The 15,088-nt window shown below is 38.8% G+C and overlaps 1 pseudogene; it reads left to right on the top strand.

The window, feature by feature from the left end:
* The first annotated feature begins 209 nt into the window (after window positions 1–209).
* LOC110575699 lies at window positions 210–2,559 on the top strand (annotated as a pseudogene).
* Window positions 2,560–15,088: the final 12,529 nt, after the last annotated feature.

The following is a 15,088-nucleotide window of genomic DNA, read 5'->3' as shown; positions in this document are numbered from 1 at the left end:
TAGTCCCTAAAAAAATACACCTCCACTTAAAGAATTAAATGAGGAGTTCTCAACTGTAATATGTTTCTCTTTTGTCAAAACATGCTTGCTAAACCTGAATGTGATCGTGGAGTTTGGGTAGCAGGTTTATTTCAGTTCAGTGTGGCTGGGTCAAAGTCCATGACAGTTAAAACACTCTGAGTTTCTAATCGTTTGCTTCCTAGTCCAGGATGAAGTCAGTCCAGTTTTGTTTTCTCTTCTGTTACTGGAGAGCAATTTGCTGCAAGAGTTGTGAGCTGACCAACATCATCATCACAGTGGAGAAAGGAATGCCTCTTCTGCATAAGCATCAATGCCACTTGGTGTGTGGGCTATTGCTACACCCAGGTAGGAACTCTGCTTTGCTGGAAGTGAGGGTACTGAGGGTCTATAGAAGGCAGGCTTCGTTAATTCTCAATTTATCAATATTTTGTCTCTCCATGACTCTCTTAGCCAACTTGTCTGTATTGTGATTAAGGTTAATTACTATGATATCATTTCAATGTCTGGGTTTAGATTTAATTTGGGTAAATTTGGGACAGCTTAGATTGATGTAAATGAATGCTTCAGTAATGTATTAATTCTGCACTTTAAGAAAGTATTTTTCTGGGGTGCCTGGGTGGCTCAGTTGGTTAAGCGACTGCCTTCGGCTCAGGTCATGATCCTGGAGTCCCAGGATCGAGTCCCGCATCGGGCTCCCTGCTCGCAGGGAGTCTGCTTCTCCCTCTGACCCTCCCCCCTCTCCTGCTCTCTCTCTCTCATTCTCTCTCTCAAATAAATAAATAAAATCTTTAAAAAAAAAAAGAAAGTATTTTTCTGCTAGATTTACCTATTGAGAGATAAACATGGGCATGAATACCTATCTATATTTAATCATAGAACATTATCAATATTCTCAAAAAGCCAATTGCAATAATAAAAGGCATACCTCTGTAACAGGGGTAGTACTAAAATGTCTTTAAAGCCAAATAAAAACACAAGCAGCGGGGCACCTGGGTGGCTCAGTCGTTAAGCGTCTGCCTTCGGCTTAGGTCATGATCCCAGGGTCCTGGGATCGAGCCCCGCATCGGGCTCCCTGCTCAGCGGGAAGCCTGCTTCTCCCTCTCCCTCTCCCCCTGCTTGTGTTCCTTCTCTCGCTATCTCTCTCTGTCAAATAAATAAATAAAATTTTAAAAAAAGAACACACAAGCAGCCAATTAAAAAATTCACTTTATTGGTCTACCTTTCATATAAATGCCAGCAAGCATCCTGAGAACAATCAATCCCTGTAGACTAGAAACAAAAGGAATCAGCAGACCAGCTCCCTCCTTTATGCTGTTGAGAAAAATCAAGGCATAGAGGCATTAAACCATTTGTCTACATTCTCACAGCTTCTTCACAATAGACCAGTTATCAGGGAAAGCATTTCTTCTTTGCCATTTTTCTGTTGCATCTGGCTGTGCAGGAGTTCAATAAACTGAAATTGAAGGTGGCTGCATTTTAATGAATATACTTTATTTGATATTAAATGAATTTGATCAATGAAACTTAACTCACTGCACTTAGGTGGGATATAGACCTGGTGGCCAGCCAGGGAAAGGAATTAACCAGCAGCCCCTTTTCTCCCTTAAAGCCGATTATTTTCTCATTGGGCAACTAGAAGAGTGAAATATATTTGGCTTGAATTAAATATACTGATATTGAAACTGTGTCATATACTTTTGGACTAAGAACCCTGCGAATATAAGAATTTAAGGCAGTGGCAAGGAAGAACTTAAAAAAGCAATAGATTGTCCAGAATCCAATATGAGAATCCCCTCACATCTTAGGCAAAGTATCAATAATTCAGCTTATGACTCTTATTCCTCTTTTAAATATACATAGAAAAGAGTACTTGAAAATATTTTTCTGAGCTATTAAACCCAAATGTTATATGTTTTTATCTGTCATTAACATAGCTTCAGATTATTAAGTACAAAAAAATTTATATTCCAAAGGTCGTATCTTCTTTATTCATTTATCTCTACATGCTTTCATGCCATATAAATTCAAAGTTTTTAGAGAGCTATACAAATATTAAACATGTGGGTATTACATGGTGGGGAGAAAGGAGGCAGTCATATTTTCTATAACACTTCGGCAGTTCAGAAAAGTAGTGTAACGTAAACTTCTTTATGAGGTCACATTTCCTGTGCTTAAAGATCCTAGAAGTTGGTCTTCAGAGAACAAATAGTAGAGCAAGCAGTATTAAATCCCTGTCTCATTTTGACTAAGCCAAAAAGAAACTTCCAGAATATTATAACCTAACTGTCCCCTTCCTAAACTCCTCAGAATCTGGTGTACCAGGACTCAGGCAGTCCCAACATCCAGAGCACATGTACCTTCAAGGAGCTGATGCATGACTTGGTTAGGGTGCCTAGCTGTGTTCACCACACAGGCTCTTTGTATATGTACCCAGTAGCCACTGAATGTCACCGTGGCAAGTGTGACGCCAACAGCACTGACTACATGATGTGAGGCCTGGGGCCCACTACCTGCTCCTTCAGTGAAATGAAAGAATAAAGAGCAGTGGACATTTCGAGCAGCCTACCTACAGGACGAACCAAAAACTCCGTGTGTGTACATGTGCCCAGGCTGCAAACCACCAGGGGCCAGGGGACCATCAGACCCCCAATCCGCTCTCCAGGCAGAGGGGGAGCTCCAGGAATGGAGAGTACCTGTCACCACTCAACCCTGTATTCTTGGGTCTGGGCTCTGTCAGTTTCATTCAACTTGAATTCAGGGGCTTTAAGTGGTTTCCCATTTTTAACAGACTTAGAGGTCCCAGAGAAACCCTGTGATTTTACAGAAGAGAAAAACCTAGACTTAGAAGAAACAGCTCCCAAGATAATTGGGTAGGAGAACTAAACAGAACACAATCTCCTGTTAGATGTATGGCCTGCGAGGGTAGGGCGAGTATTGCTTAATGTCCTAGAGCCAGTACCTAGCTCTATGTCTAACTGTTTAAAGACTGAGGGGAGAGTCAGGAAGATAGGAAGACCGGGGCAAGACTGCCTGCTTCATTGCTGGTCCTTGGAAGTGGTGACATCAGCTCTACTCTGCCTGTGTTTTTCTGGCAGAGAATTTGTTGCTGACCTGTGAGGGTGGGAGAAGGTGTAAAGGGAGGTAAGCTGGGAAACAGGGCAAGCATTCAAAATCTGAAGCCTAAAATACCACATCTTAACAATTTTTATTACAAATTTGAACTAACCACCAAAGCCAGGAACTATTGGTTTGGGTCTGTGGAAATTCGATTACAAGATCAATGAATATCTTTTCCTGAGTTGTTCGCCTCTACGTATTCCACCATTTAAGTAAATTTGATCAAGAACCCCCAGCCTCCTGTAGAACTGCCTCTTGGGCAATAAGACATATAATCTGTTTCTTGGTGCTGTACCATCTGGACCACAATCCTCCTCCTGGTGGGATGGGAACCTTGAAGTGCATGTGATAGCACTTTAGGCAACTTGACAGGCTAGTAACATTTTTTGTTTGTTTCAAGGTTTTATTTAAATTCTAGTTAGTAACATATAGTCTAATATTAGTTTCAGGAGTAGAATTTAGCGATTTATCACTTACATATAACACCCAGTGCTAATCACAAGTGCCCTCTTTAATATCCATAACTTTTGACCCGTCCCTCTACCCATCTCCCCTCCAACAACCCTCAGTTTATTCTCTATAGTTAAGAGTCTGTTTTATGGTTTGCCTTTCTTTTTCCCCACTATGTTCATCTGTTTTGTTTCTTAAATTCCACATATGAGTGAAATCATATGGTATTTGTGTTCCTCTGACTAATTTATTTTACCTAGCATAATATCCTCCAGCTCCAACCATTTGGTTGCAAATGGCAAGATTTCATTCTTTTTATGGCTGAGTAATATTCCATTGTGTATATATACCTATCTTCTTTATCCACTCATCTGTCGATGGACATTTGGGCTCTTTCCATAATTTGATTATTGTTGATAATGCTGCTATAAACATCAGGGTGCATGTGTCCCTTTGAATCAGTATTTTTGTATCTTTTGGGGAAACACCTAGTGGTATGCAATTGCTGGGTCATAGGTTAGTTCCATTTTTAACTTTCTGAGGACCCTCTGTACTGTTTACCCTATCCAACTGCACCAGTTGGATTCCCACCAATAGTGTAAGAGGGTTCCAAACCTTCCTCCATATCCTCACCAACATCTGTTATTTCCTGTGTTGTTAATTTTAGCCATTCTGACAGGGGTAAGGTGGTATCTCACTGTGGTTTGATTTGTATTTTCCTGATGATAAGGGATGTTGAGAATCTTTTCACATGTCTGTTAACCATCTGTATGTCTTCTTTGGAAAAAATGCCTATTCATGTCTTCTGCCCATTTCTTAACTGGATTATTTGTTTTTCAGGTGTTGAGTTCAATAATTTCTTTAGAGATTTTAGATACTAACCCTTTATCAGATATATCATTTGCAAATATCATCTCTCATTATGAAGGTTGCCTTTTAGTTTTCTTGACTGTTTCCTTTGCTGTGCAGAAGCTTTTTATCTTGATGAAGTCCCAATAGTTCATTTTAGCTTTGGTTTCCCTTGTCTCAGAGACATGTCTAGTAAGAAGTTGCTATGGCTGGTGTTAAAGAGTTGCTGACAGGCTAGTAACTTATTTGCCAATTAACTTTTCAGAGAAATAGTTCTCTTTAAAAGAGTTAGGAGTCCAGAGAGAATAGCTGTATTTTCTGGGCTTTCTCTGCATTTGCTTTATCACTTGACTACTTGTTCTCCCAAATCTATGATTTCTTTCAAAAGGGTACATACTGAAAATGCTTCATGACTTAAATTACTTTTAATGATATTAACTCTTTTATGAACTGAATGTTATCTACCAAAGGTACAACTTCAGATTTTTCTACATTCTTGAACTATTTAGTCATAACACATATGTGTATATTTTATAATACTAGTGGGAACATTATTAGGAATCAGATGTGTCTATAAATATTACCTGTACTCATTGCCCAATTGTAAATATATTTACCAAAAATTGCTTCAATGAAAATTTCTGTCATTTCTGGCAGTTGTCACTTTCTTAAAAAATTTCTATTGTGCCCCACCCCCCCGGTCTACATTAAAATTGATTTACTCTCAGAAAGCCCTTAACATATCTTTATTTTTCTACAGCTCAGACTCAGTGGAAGTCTTCCTTACAATCTTTGGAATCTAGTTAAATACTAGCACTCATAACCTGAAACTAATGTAACATTGTATGTCAACTATACTTCAATAAAATAACAATAATAATAATGATAATGATAATCAAGTACTAGAGCTAATATATTTTCCAGCACATTGGTATCAAGAAATATTTTTCTCACTAGATGCAGAAAAAAAAATTGACAAAACTCAACAAACTTTCAGGATAAAAACTCTCAATGAATTGGATATAGAAGGAATTTACACTAACATAATAAAAGCCATATGTAACAAGCTCACAGGTTACACCATATTAATGATGAAAGACTGACAGCTCTTTTTCTAAGATTAGGAACAAGACAAGGATGCATACTTTCACCACTTCCATTAAACAGTACTGGAAGTCCTGGCCAGAACAATCAGGGAAGAAAAATTTTTTAAATTATCCAAATCAAATGCTAACTACACTGAAATTAAAACAAAAATCCAAATCAGAATAAAAGAAGTAAAATGATCTCTCTTTGCAGATGACAGGATCTTTTATATAGAAAGTCCTAAAGACTATGCCCCAAAACTCAGAATAAACAAATTTAGTAAAATTTCATGATATAAAATCAACATACAAAATCAGTTGCATTTCTGTATACTAACAACAAACTATCTGAAAAAGAAACAAAGAAAACAATCTCATTCACAATAGCATCAAAAACAATAAAATACTTATGAATAAATTTAACCAAGGAAGATCTGTATACTGAAAACTATAAGACATCGATGAAAGAAATTGAAGAAGACACAAATAAGTAGAAAGACACCCTATGTTCATGGATCAGAATTAATGTTGTCAAAATGTCCATACTATCCTAAAACCATCTATAGATTCAATGTAATCCCTATCAAAATTCAATGGCCTTTTTTTTTTTTTAAAGATTTTATTTATTTGTTTGACAGAGAGAGAGAGAGCAGGGGGAGGGGCAGAGGGAGAAGCAGACTCCCCACGGAGCAGGGAGCCCAATGCAGGGCTCGATCCCAGGACTCTGGGATCATGACCTGAGCCGAAGGCAGACGCTTAACAACTGAGCCACCCAGGCACCCTCAATGGCCTTTTTTTTTAAACAAGAAAAAAATTCTAAAATTCATATGGAACCACAAAGGACCCTGAACAACCAAAGGAATCTTGAGAAAGAAAAAGCTAGAGGCATCACACTTCCTGATTTCAACTATACCACAAAGCTCTAGTAATTAAAACAGTATGCTACTAGCATAAAAACAGATACAGAATCAAGAGCCCAGAAATAAACTTATACAGTCAAGGATGAGGGAGCCAAGAATACTCAATGGGGAAAAGATAGTTTCTTCAATAAATAGTTTTGAAAAAAACTGGATAGTCACATGCAGAATAATGAAACTGGACTTGTATTTGCACCACTCACAAGAATTAACTAACACAAAATGAATTAAAGACTTAAATGTAAGACCTAAAAACATAAAATTCCCAGAAGAAAACATACAGGATCTGATCCTTGACACTGGTCTGGACAATGGCTTTTTTTTTTGTTTTGTTTTTTAATATAACACCCAAAGCACAAGTAACAAAATAAAAAATAAACAAGTGGGGCTACAGCAAGCTAAAAACTTCTGCACAACAAAAGAATGATCAATAGAATGCAGAGGTAACCTATGGAATGAGAGAAGATATTTGCCAACCACATATCTGATAAGGGATTAACATCTAAAATATACTCATACAATTCCAGAGCAAAAACAAAAAACAAAACCTCCCAAATCATCCAATTAAAAAATGGGCCAAGGACCTAAATAGACATTTTTCCAAACAAGACATACACATGTCCAACTGGTACATAAAAAGATGAAAAATCACTAATCATCAGAGAAATGCAAATCAAAACCACAATGAGATATCCCTTCACACCTGTTAGAATAGCTATTACCCAAAAGATAACAGGTAAGTGCTGCAAGGATGTATGGAAAAGGGAACCCTTGTATACTGCTGGTGGGAATATAAACTGGTGCAGCCACTATGGAAAACAGTATAAAGATTCCTTGAAAAAATAAAATTGATCTACCATGTGATCCACCAATCTCACTTCTGGGCATATATGGGAAAGAAATAAAATCACCATCTTGAAGATTTGTTTATGTTCATGACATGTACAATGTTCATTGTAGAATTACTTACAGTAGCCAAGACATAGAAACAACTTAAGTTGTCTGTCAATGGATAAATGGATAAAGAAAATGTGGTATATATATACTATTATTCAGCCATTTAAAAAAAAGAGAAAATCCTGCCATTTGTGACAACATGGATCAACCATGATCAACTGAGATGAGTCAGACAGAGAAAGGCAAATACTGTATGATCTCACTTGTATATGGAATCTAAAAGTAACGAACAAAAAAACCCCAAAAAACTAACTCATAGAACGGTTTGGTTGTTGCCAGGATTGGGGGGTGAGGGGGAGAAATGGGTGAAGGTGGTCAAAGAGTACAGACTTTCAGTTATAAGATGATGAATAAGTTCTGTGGTCTAATGTACATCGTGGTGACCCTAGTTAACAAAACTGTATTACATACTTGGAAGTTGCTAAGAGAAATCTTAGAAGTTGTTACCACAAAAAAGTAAATAAAAAGGTAACTATGTGAGGCAGTGGAACTGTTGACTAACTTTATTGTGGTAATCATTTCACAATATATACATATATCAAATCATCACATTGTATACCTTAAACAATGCCATATGTCAATTATATCTTTAAAGCTGGAAAAAATTAGAATTAAATCCCTAAACAAAAAAAAGGATGATTCTTTCCAAATGACTGTTCTCTTTCAATTTGAAATTCTAAAACTGAGTTCATAGTAAATCAGTGGGTCTCTCATAATAATCATCTGCCCAGTTCTTCAAGAATAGATGTGATTATACTTTTTGAGTGTACAAAGATAAAAGGACAAAATAAAAGTTCAATAGAATCATGGAGTGGACAGAGTATTGAAGACTATCTAGTTCAATGTTGACATTTACTGGATGTTAACACTGAGGCCTGAGATCACACAGGCCATGATAAGATCAGAATTAGAACCCCATATTCCTTATTTTTACTCTCTTTGGAATATCTCCTACTATGCCATGAAAACACTTTGCCAACCAAACTAGTTCATTCAAATATGGCTATCTATAAAGTGCAGACCATCACATACATCAATATTCTGTACAACACCTTTATGCCAAAACCAGACTGCAGCTCTGGTGACCAAAATAATAAGTTAGTGACTCTGCTGATGCAAGGATTCTATCTGTCTCACTCACTTCTGAGTAAACCCTTGGCACTTAGTAGGTACCATTAGTGGTTTAACTGGATTGATTCAAACCGAAGTGATAATCTATTTCTCAGCAATTTCTATCCAGTATTGTCATCTAGAACCATCCAAAACAAGATAATCTCTTTTCTGCTTGAACACAATTCAAATAAGGAAAACAACTAGGTTCTCATTAGCAGCCTGAAGATGAGCAGTTCATTCAGCTGTTCTTTGAAGATTTATTTATTTATTTTTCTAGAGAAAGAGAGAGCATGCACATGAGTGGGTGGGGCAGAGGAAGAGGGAGAGAGAATCTCAAGTAGACTTCATGCTGAGCTGTGGAGCCCAAAATGGGGCTCAATCCCACCCCCTGAGATCACAAACTGAGCCAAAACCAATAGTCAGATGCTAAGCCGACTGTACCACCCAGCTGCCCCTAAGCTGTTCTTTGAATAATCCAGTGTCCAGATAGGCCCTTACACATCCTGATCAATATTCTTCTGTGTGTTAAGGACTGATATAAAGTATGGAGATTCATAAAGGGCAGAATGGACCCAGACTGAGGACATTAAATAACTGCAGACAACAGATTCAAATGAAAGGTCTTTGAAGACAATGAATGTATTATAATTATGGTCTGAGCACCCGGCCCAGCACTTTATACATACCAGGCTCTAGTGACTATGTCTAGATGACCTGATCAGAGCACTGTCTTACTGTTCTCTCAGCAATACTTGACCTATGTATTAAGCCTGTGGTCAAATAGCATTCCTTTTCAACTTCAATTATTTTTACTTAGTGAAGGCTGAAACCATTATGACAAAGCATTTTGCACATTTCAAAGATAAGCATTCTTTCTTACACTCAGTGTTACTACTACCAGTGTCATTCAGTTAGCTTACTGAGTTTGGATTTTATATAATTTATTCCTTCTACTTCTTTTCACAAAGAAAAACAGGAAAAGTATTCAAGGCAAGAACTTGAAAGGAAGAGGTGAAAGGTCTAAGATCTAAAGAAATACCAACACTTTACCAACATGAACACAGAAACTTTGCTTATATACCATGGGTTGCCCAGAGAAGTAGCCAAGGAATACTGGTGTGAAGAAACCTGATCTGCTAAAAGGTAATATAATAGATGATTGAGAACAGAGATGTGAGTCCAAACCCCAGCTTGGTTCCTTTCTGTGTGCTGCTGGTTAAACTATGTAACCTCTCTGAGCTTGTGTCCTCATTTTCAAAATAGGGATAATATTTATAACTATGTCACAGTAAGAGCTAACATTTATATAGCAGCTGCTATGAGCTAGGTACTATTCATTTATTAACTCATTTAATCCTCATATAGTCCTTTAAAGTAGGTACTATTACTAGCAGCATTTTAGAAGAAGAAATAGGTTCAGAAAGATTAAAAATTGGGGCGCCTGGGTGGCTCAGTCGTTAAGGGTCTGCCTTTGACTCAGGTCACGATCCCAGGGTCCTGGGATCGAGGCCCGTGTCAGGCTCCCTGCTCAGAGGGAAGCTTGCTTCTCCCTCTCCTGCTCCCCCTGCTTGTGTTCCCTCTCTCTCTGTGTCTCTGTCAAATAAATAAATAAAATCTTTAAAAAAAAAAAAAGATTAAAAATTTTAAACAAATCAGCTATTAAGCAATGGAGTTGGGATTTAAACCCAGGCAATCTGCTCCAAAGTTTCTGCTCACAGCCATTACACCATACTGCCTATACTATCATATGCATGAATTCCACAATATTCTCTCCCTATTGCCCTCATTTCCCTCAGCAGTGGGAAAGAAAAGAACCCTGGGCTAGATATCAGGAGGCCTGGGTTCTACTCACAGTTCCTCCCTGACTAGTTCTGTGACCCTCAGCAAGTTACTTTCTCTCTGGTCCTCAGAATCCTCACTGGTAAAATGAAAATTTCCAGGGGTCATGAATTCATGCTTAGAGATGCCCAAAGAGTAACTCAATGAATGAAACAGACTGAGAAATACTTTTCCCTAGAAAGACACTTTGCTTGCATATATGAATGACATGAGCACACAGAAAGCACTCAGTATAACTGCAGCTGTCAGTGTCATGTACTTCTCCCTCTCCCCTTCTGCCCTCACAGCTCCAGAGTTCTCAACTACACGTCTCAGTTACCCTCACCACTTCAAATCCCAGAGAAAGCTATTAGCATAGAAATAGCCTTGCAGAGATAAGGCCAGAGGAAGGCCAGGGACCCACCCATTTCTGAGCCTATTTAGTCTTCAGACAGCTGACTTGACCTTCTGCCTAGCTCTGAGCCAGTCACACCAAAGGCTCTTTAGAACCAAGGCTGTGAACACATGATGCTCTAGTAGTAGTCATAACCTCCCAAATCCACTTAATCCCTTAATCCCCACCTCCTAGCAGGGCTGGAGCCCACACAGAATACCTGTCTCGGCCTCTACCCAAGAGCATCAGCAAAGACCTGAGCTCAGTCTTAGCCACTCTGCTCTGATCATGAGGCCTCCGCTCTAACCTTCTCAAACCCAGAGGTTTCGCTTTCAGAGAAAACATTCTTGTGCCTAGCTGGAGTTTGCTAATATGTAAGTGATGAAATCCAAAGTATATTTGGTATTTGGACAAATGTCAAATGTTTTCCCTATGTACCACATGTAAAATATAAATGAGGAAAGTTAAAAAAAAAAAAAAGCAAGTAGGTTACTCTGAGTATGATGCCGCTTCTCTGCTCCAACAGAAGATTCTAGAAATGTGAGATTCCCACTGCATTCTAGAATGTTAACCTTACTATGCCTCCCTATTGCCATTACTCCCCACAATAGCAGGTAAAAGAAGAGAACACTGGGCTAGAAGATAGTCAGGAGGCCTGAGTTCCACTCACAGCTCCTCCTAGACTAGCTCTGGGACTCTGGGCAAGTTACTTTATTTCCATGGGCCTCAGGATTTTCATCTGTAAAATGGAAATGTCTGCAGGTCACAAATGCACACTCAGAAGGGCCCAGAGAGTAATGCAATGATGAAACAGACTAAGGATTAATCTTGCAAGAGAGAAACTCTTCAACTTACATGTGTAATGCATAATATTCTCCACTTTCATAAAGAAATATGCCAAATTCACATAGGAAACTTTTAATTTTAGAACTGTTTAAGATTTACAGAAAAGTCACAAAAACAGTAGAGTCCCTATACACTCCATAGCCAGTTTCTTCTTTTGTTAGCATCTTATATTAGTAGCAGACATTTATCACAACTATTTTTTTTAAACATGCAGCCCTCTCAGCCTATCTAAAGATATGAGTACAGAGAAATATTTCTCTTCTGACTATGGACTCTGAGAAACAAACTGAGGGTTTTAGAGGGAAGGGGGGTGGGGGGATGGGTTAGCCTGGTGACGGGTATTAAGGAGGGCACATATTGAATGGAGCACAGGGTGTTATACGCAAACAATGAATCATGGAACACTACATCAAAAACTAATGATGTAGGGGCCCCTGGGTGGCTCAGTCATTAAGCGTCTGCCTTCGGCTCAGGTCATGATCTCAGGGTCCTGGGATTGAGCCCCACATCGGGCTCCCTGCTCGGCAGGAAGCCTGCTTCTCCCTCTCCCACTCCCACTCCCCCTGCTTGTGTTCCTGCCCTCGCTCTCTGTCAAATAAATAAATAAAATCTTTAAAAAAAAAACAAAAAACTAATGATGTAATGTATGGTGACTAACATAATAAAATTAAATTAAAAAAAAGAAAAGAAATATTTCTCTTCTAAAGAAGAACAAAATGCAATCTTATCTTGACAATTCTGCCTCATTTAGAGATACAGTAGGGATGGAGGAGACTATAGTTAACAGGTGTAAGTCCCAGGGAGGAGCTTGCAGTGCAGATTCTGGGGAATGACTGCCACATAGGGATGCAGTTCCTATATTTCCAGATCTCTTTTATTTTTGTTTTTGCTTTTGCTTTTCAGATAAACCAGAAATCCAGATTTTTCCATGAAGCATACTGATTTTTAAAGATTGGCTTGTTTCTTTTCCTTTCTTAAAATGCTATGCTGGCCAAATAAAACAGACATGCTAACTGGATTTGGCCTGTGAATTTCAGTTTGGGATCCCTAGTTATATTAGTTTCACTGGCCAAAGTCAAGGTGTCAGCAGGACTGGTTGCCTCTGAAGGCTCTGGGAGGACAGTGTATTTCCTCGCTTCTTTCAGCTTCTGGTGGCCACCTATCTTCCTTGGCTTACAGATCCTTGCTCCATCTCCAAAGCACACCACCCCAACTCTGCTTCTGCCACCACAAGGCCTTGTCTTCTGCCTCTGACTGCCCCTGCATCCTCCCTTCTTAGAAGAACTGTTATGATTACCTTGGGCCCACACAGATAGGTAATCCAGGATAATCTCTCCATCTCAAGACCCTTAACTTAATCACATCTGGAAATTCCATTTTGCCATACAAAGATAACACTCACAAGTTCCATAAGATTAGGATGTGGACATATATGGGGTCAATAATCAGCCGGCCACATTAGTTTAGAAACTAAGCTCCTTTCTAGCTTTTGTATTTAAGGATTCTCTCTCAGATCACTTTCTTATGATGCCATCTTCTTGGCCTCCTGTCAGAGAAGCCACTTTAGCACGTATTTGTGGGGCAGCTCTCATGTACCCAGCAATATGCTGGGGACAGAGGGGAGGAATAAATAAACAAGAATAAATATTCTCTTCTATATCAAAGATTTCTGATGTACTTGGGAAAGGACAAGAATTTATAGAAGATGCAATACTCTAAGAACTCACTTCACTAGAAAGATTTTCATTAGATCTAGGTGAAAAATTGGGTATGCACACATTTTTTTTCTTTGTAGAATAATAATACACAAGTATGTATCATATCATCCATTCATGACACGTCACAGAACGTTCATTAGTCACCATTTCCACATATGACCCTCAATAATCCACACTAGAGAGGACACAGGCTATGAAAACACAGACCCAGGAAGAAGGATATGAGGAAAAACAACACCTCTGAGATAAAACTCTTGGAGGTAACATGGCCAGGACCATCGTATTCCCCTAAACCAAGCTTTATACCCAACTACTACAGCCATAAACTATTAGGCAGGAAGGGCATCTTTCTATTGGAACCCTGAAGTGGACATCTTTTGGAGTATCTGCCCCATACATAAGCCAATGACCTCACTCCCTTTCTTTGAGAAATATGTACCCCTCTAACTCACTGAAATGCTTTCTTGGCATATCTTTGTAATCGTTGACTTTATTTAACTGAACCAGTGGGCATTTGATGCCTACAGTTCCATCCCTGGACATATGGAATTAAAACTGACGAGTTAATTGGGGCCTCTAACATAGAAATTTGGAAGGTGAAGCATGACATCTTCCTCCATCACAGACTGGGGATGTAGAGAAAATCATAAGACACAAAGAGAAAACAGGCAAGGCATGAAACAATGACACACAGAGAGACCAAAGTGATAGCCAGAGAACCCTCATAGGCTTTTACATTTCTGCTCCCAATCACTTCCTGAGGTTTGGCTGCATTTTTGCCTTTGCATTCTAAGAGACAACCTGTTTCTTTAAAATAAATTCCCTGCCTTTCCTTAGGTGAGACCAAGTTGGCTTCTGTTACTTGAAACTGAAAAAGCATTACAGTCCCCTGAGATCTCTCAAAGAGCTTCCCCTGAAGGCTCCCACCCACTGCTGTCTCTACTAAAAATGCTTTCTACTATTACTGGATTTGGATTCCTGTCCTTTAGGAACTATTTCAGAAGAATTTGGCACCTGGTGTCTTTAAGACTTGAGAACAGAGGACACCTTAGGCAATACAATTCACACATTGGTTTTGCAAAAGTGAAATGTTTGGCCCAATTTCTCAAAATAAAGTCATTTTTATGGATGGTTAAATTTCTCATGTCCCAGTTGCTGAACGGTTTCATGTAAACCTTTACAGTCTGCAGGGATTTGATCCTCATCTCAGGGGCTGTCCAAATTTAAAGGAATGGAGTGTGGCTTGTTAACTGTTTGGTAATTTCATTTTTTAAGCAAGTATTGAAAGCATATAAAGATATATTTCTCAATATTTTGCCACTGACAGAATGTTTTCACTCACAGTGCCTCATTCAATCCTCATAATAGTGTGGAAAAGACAGGGTAAGATCTTGTATTCCATTTTACAGATTTCAGAGGTATTGAGTGATTTGACCTAGGTTAATAAAATGGCACAGGATTCTGAGCCCCTGAAGGGTTAGTATGAAGTCTAATCATAATATGTAATTTCCTTGCACAGTGACTGATACACAGTGTTTCAGGAGTGATGAACCATTTCATCTCACACAGCAATTCCAATCCACTGATAGTGGCTATCTGCAACACTGTGTTGAGAAAGATTCAAGAGTGCATCTGAAGTCTGTATGAAGAAATGCTGTGATTAAATAGTTTTGCCTGCTGACAAGTTAAGGGAGAGGAGAGTGCCAGCACAGTGTTCAGTATTTCCATCCCTACAGTAAATGCTCTGTGTATGTTCACTGAGTTAAACCAAACTGGCAGACCCAGGACTGAAAACCAAGTCAC

The sequence above is a fragment of the Neomonachus schauinslandi genome, chromosome 11 (genome assembly GCF_002201575.2).
Source record: "Neomonachus schauinslandi chromosome 11, ASM220157v2, whole genome shotgun sequence".
In the NCBI taxonomy this organism is placed as follows: Eukaryota; Metazoa; Chordata; class Mammalia; order Carnivora; family Phocidae; genus Neomonachus; species Neomonachus schauinslandi.
This window is presented reverse-complemented; position numbering and strand designations above follow the sequence as displayed.